The sequence below is a fragment of the Paramisgurnus dabryanus genome, chromosome 10 (assembly GCF_030506205.2).
Source record: "Paramisgurnus dabryanus chromosome 10, PD_genome_1.1, whole genome shotgun sequence".
Taxonomy (NCBI): Eukaryota; Metazoa; Chordata; class Actinopteri; order Cypriniformes; family Cobitidae; genus Paramisgurnus; species Paramisgurnus dabryanus.
In genome coordinates, this window is record NC_133346.1 from 37029366 (window position 1) to 37035365 (window position 6000).

Genomic DNA, 6000 nt, shown 5'->3' on the forward strand with positions numbered 1-6000 from the left:
ACCTGAAGACTGAACTGTTTACTGCTGTTTAAATACTCTCCTGGCGTTGGCCACGCCCGAAAACAATCAACAACACGTTAATGGCCGAAACTACTACTGTATTTACTGTAATACACTAAAGCACGCGAGGACACGCGAGAACAAACGCGGATTGCAGCACGTGAGACAAAGGTAAACAAGAGAGCGTTTCTTAGCAACGACACTGCGCTAAAACTTCACAAGTCTAAAATCAAATACACTTACACGTTTCTGTGGACTCCTGTTGATAACTGCTTCACCTGAAGACTGAACTGTTTACTGCTGTTTAAATACTCTCCTGGCGTTGGCCACGCCCGAAAACAATCAACAACACGTTAATGGCCGAAACTACTACTGTATTTACTGTAATACACTAAAGCACGCGAGGACACGCGAGAACAAACGCGGATTGCAGCACGTGAGACAAAGGTAAACAAGAGAGCGTTTCTTAGCAACGACACTGCGCTAAAACTTCACAAGTCTAAAATCAAATACACTTACACGTTTCTGTGGACTCCTGTTGATAACTGCTTCACCTGAAGACTGAACTGTTTACTGCTGTTTAAATACTCTCCTGGCGTTGGCCACGCCCGAAAACAATCAACAACACGTTAATGGCCGAAACTACTACTGTATTTACTGTAATACACTAAAGCACGCGAGGACACGCGAGAACAAACGCGGTTTCTGCTTACCTTTATTTTAGAAGACCGGTCTTTTGTGTTGAAATGGAGCCCTCCCTTACTCTGGTTTCTTCAATGTGAAACCCTCCTTCCTCTCACTCTCTCCTTTCCCTCCACAAAACGTCGGCGGTCACCAATTGTTGGACTTTAAGGCGTCCATTTGCATGTTCATAATTTAGAGGAAAGGCAAAAGATACAAATATCTAAGTTCAAATATTTATTGATCAGATATGAAAAAGTTTAACAGCGCGCTGGATCGTTTCAAGGCCACAAGCGGCAAGCAACGAATGCACAGCATTTTGGAAAACATTTATTTAAAGAGTATATGACGTCGTCTTTCTTCTTAAAGTCTCCACCCACAAAGGCTGCTCTCCCTCGTGAATCTGACTCCTTTACCACACCCAATTTCAGCCTGTAGGCAAAGATGGACACACATAGACAAAGAAAAAACAAACTGTTCTCCTCTCATCCCTGGGAGCCCTGCAGTTCTTCTCTAGTACTCCTCCAATTCACATAGCATTGTTATAATGCTTTCTTAAAAACAAATCATTAATAAAACATTCATTTATAAAAAACATAAGCTGTAAGATGAAAGTGATTATTATGTAAAACATATTTCAATATCATGACATCATTTCATTATTTGTAAAATTGGTTATATGAATAAGGCACACATTAACTTCTTTAGATAGATAAACACATATTAAATCTTTTACTGCAATACTACTTCTAAGGAAACACTTTAATCATTATTAAAAACCATCTGTTCACACAGATCTGATCACACACACACACACACACACACACACACACACACACACACACACACACACACACACACACACACACACACACACACACACACAGGAGATTCTGTTCTTCAAGGTTGAGCTGCCCTGCCCACATTAAGTTATTCTATATGCAACCTTCATTTCATTGGTTAATACAAATTTATCAAAGACAACATCTTATATTTATTACATCAATTATTCAATGATTAATACTGATTAAGTAAGAAATACATTGCATATTTTATCCTGTGAACATTAAGGCATTAGTTAATGACATAGTCGCCTGTTTGCTTTCCCCCTCAGGCCTCTCTCTTATCTTGATCAATGCCAGGCGTAAATTCCTAAATTCCTCCTTGCAGCACACACACAAAAACTGGTAACTTTCCACTCTCAAACATAAACACCTCATTTCTACATAATAGCTCAGTGCATATATGAAACACACAATGTTTATAGAATAAAATGATCAATTAAAGAAATATAAAAATGGAACAAAATCAATTTCCACAGTCCTTATTTGGACATCTTTGTAACTTTAACACTTTTAGCAATTAGCAAGATTAATAAAACAACATAAAAATCCCACAATTTTTTCACCGCAGTTCAACTGCCACCGCTGTGCTGACCTCCAAGCAGCGCATATTAAACCTGCCAGTACATAAACTTATAATGGATGTAGTAACACGGTGGAACAGCTCACTGGACATGATTGAGTGCTACCTGGAGCAACAACAGGCCGTCGCTGCAGCCCTACTAAGTGTTGAAGTCAGGCACAATGCACGTGAAATAGACACTTTAGATGCAGCCGACATCGCAGATGCTGAGGACGTTGTAAAACTTCTCACACCCTTGAAAAAAGCAACCACTGTGCTGTGTGATGAATCTCGGCCAACAGTTTCACTCATCATGCCCCTCAAACACATGATACAAGTAAGCATGGTACAGCGCGATGGAGACTCAAACACCATCTCTCAGATGAAGACAGCCATACTGAATGACTTGGCAGACCGGTACCAAGGGGAGCAGGCAGAGTTTCTGTACGAGAGCAGTGCGTTGGATCCCCGGTTCCGAGGCTGAAGTTGAAGACAAGACAGATGCAGAACCAGGTATTTGTTTGAATATACTTTGTGTGTGTTGCTTTATTAGATAGTACCCAATATTTAAAATTGTGTGTGTGTGTGTGTGTGTGTGTCTAACATTTCTGATTTTTGTACCTCTGCTTGCTTTTACAGAACCCTAGTGAAGGAGAAGGAGCAGCACCGGGCAGCCCTAAACCTGCCCTTGACCTGCCACAGAGAGAACATGAAGCTGTGGGAGGTGTCTCTCCTCCATCCAAAAAGACTGCTCTTGAAGATCTCCTTGGGGCTTCTTTTAGTCAGGTGGACAGCAGAACACAGCCCACATCTGAGATCGAAGCAGACATTGACTCTTATCGCAAAGAGACCCCTATCTCACTCACTGCTTGTCCTCTCGAGTGGTGGAGAGTCAACAGCCATCGTTACCCACTAATGTCAACCTTGGCCAAGTCATATCTCTCTGTACCAGCAACCTCAGTCCCAAGTGAGAGGGTTTTCTCTGTAGCTGGGGACATTGTAAATGCCCAGAGATCCCAGCTTCTGCCAGATAATGTTGATATGCTCATTTTCCTAAAAAAAACCTGTCTCTGTGTGAGTAAGTCAGTGAATGAGGTGAGAGTGAATTAGCTAAACGGATAGTTCGCCCAAAAATGAAAATTGTGTCATCATTTATTCACTCTCATGTTGTTACAAACCCTCATAGATTTCTTTGTTCTGATGAACACAAAGGAAGATACATAGTTTGTAACAACATGAAAGTAAGTAAATGATAACAGAATTTTCATTTTTGGACGAACTATCCCTTTAATGAATCCAGCTGCAATAAGTAGGCCGCTATTTTCTGTTGTTTTTGTTTTCAAGAATTGGTTATGTTATGAGATGTTTAAAGTTTACAATTTTATTACATGGTCTAATTGTTTTTTTTTTTGACAACTGAAAACACTACACTGGAAGTTCCTGTTTCAAACTTACTTGACTGTTTTTTTTTTGCACTTTAAAATTAAAACCTAATCTACACGGTAGATAGGTAGTAGCATAAAGAAATAATAAAAAAAGTGATGTGAAGGATGTTAAAATAGATGTTAAAATAGATGTGACCTTTGTCAAGATCCAGCTGGTGCAATTGTTTTTTAAAGGGAGTTTAAGGTCACGTAACCCACCTCATACCTCTACAGTTATGATTAGAGATAAAATGGTGAATTGTTCATCACCAGTCATTGTTTAATAAACAGTTATGGCACTTTTTCCAAGTCTTCATTTTTTCTCCTTTAAACATTTCAATAATTACCGTACCGTGGCCTGTCTACCGAGGTTCTACCGTAACGTGGAATTTTGATACCGTTACATCCCTATTTATTAGTGCTGTTCATTGATTTTAGTACGTTTTTTGACATTTGGGTATAAAGTGTTTCAATACTACAATATATGGTGTAAAAACGTCTGAGTGCTGCCCTCTTAAGGTTGAACGGTGGCTACTGCAGTTGAATTTTCCTATTGGATGTTGGGTCCAAAAAATTACTCGTGACATAAACAGATTCAAGCTCACCACGCCCTTGTTACGATCTCACCACACCCTTGGTACGAGCTTTAGTTCGTCCCCTCTATCTCCGTTGGGATCTGCCCACTTTTCTTGCATTTTTCAAATATTGCCAGTGGGTGGAGTCACGCTCTGACCAGGGGTTTAGTTACCTTTTAAAGAGCTCTCGCAGTACTTTGACGTCATCCAACTGCGGTGCCGCATAAAGTCAGTGACACGGAACTACAGTCATGTGACTTCACACTCGAGCCGAAAGAGAAGACAATGCTGAATAAAGTTGTAAATCTTGCTATTTTGGACCAAACTTTATTCTCGATGCTTCAACACATTCTTACTGACCCACTGATGTCACATGGACTACTTTGATGATGTTTTTATTACCTTTCTGGACATGGATCCGTACACAGATTTTCAATGAAGGAGACATAAAGCTCTCGGACTAAATCCAACGCTAAAACATCTTAAACTGTGTTCCGAAGATGAATGGAGGTCTTCCGAGTTTAGAACGACATAAGGGTGAGTCATTAATTACATTATTTTCATTTTTGGGCGAACTATCCTTATTCAGTAGTCACGCTGTTCCCTTTGGGGGCGGAGGCGAAAACACAAGCTTATACAGTATGTAAATATACACACAGACAATGACGCCCCCCGCTGCACGCTAGAATCTCTGGAAAAACAAGCCTATTTCAACCGCAAAATGTACGCTTTTAAATATACAAAAACTGCTATCTCAAACATGGAGAGGCTTCTTCGTGATCTTAACTAACAGATTCTGCAATAAAACGAAAATCACAAATTTTGAAAATAAACACTTTGTTGCTCATTATCTCGAAACTTGCGCTGTCGACTTTGTGTCCCTACTTTCCATGACTGGTCACATATATTTACATTTTAAATGTAGCCAGAAATTGTATCTGAAAGTTACAACAGAACTTTTTAGAGAGTATTAGGGGCCGATCACATCAGAAGCGATTATGGCAGTTGCAGGCACTTTTTTGAATTATTTTCTATGGGTAGTGAACATTATATGTTTTTTTGCCGCCTACCACACCACGCGTTTTTGAAGAAGCACTCGATTGAGCACCCAACGTCATTTGCGTTTTTCCATTGTTGAATCGAATGAGGGGAATGGCGGGCCTTCCATTGAGGTGACGGAAGTTTACAGTTGCTTGCATGGAAAAACATTACCGGACTGCAGTCACTCACTGTCAAGGTCAGAGCAAGCGTCCTCTATTTAAAGTTTCTGCTAATTTGAAAGTTAACAGCAGAAGAGCACTCACTCTTCAATATTTGACAGGACAGCTGCCTCAGTAGTTGGCTAGCAATATAAAAAGCCTTGCATTTTCAAGCGTTTAAAACACGTTTGGTGTGATTGGTCCCTTAACTTTTCATATGAATCAATTTTCTGGCTTGGGGCTTTAGTCTGGGCCTTATCAGCAGGCAACAATCAAAGGCCACATTTCTATGATGATATCATGTAGACTTCTTACAAAGTGTTTTACAATATTTTAAAAATACAAAACACTTATAGTTGATGAAAAGTCATTTTATTTTGTATATCAAATACAAATTACAAAATTCTATTTTGTATTTAAAATACGTATTTGAAATGCATGTATCAAAAATACTGCTCATCCCTGCATAAGTCTGTATATAGATGTGGCCTTTAAAAATGCGCGTCTCAGAGAGCAAAATGTCGCGAGCACTTCTGAATTTCTGCGGGATCCTGCGGGACACAGGAAATACTAAAACCTGTATATGGCATTGGTGTTCCATGTAGGTATAACTGATGCATGATAACTGAGTCTTATAACAAAATAATTTGCACACGCCTTTGAAAAGACAGAGAGCATTTGCGCAATATTATTAAATAGTGTATCTAATTTTACATT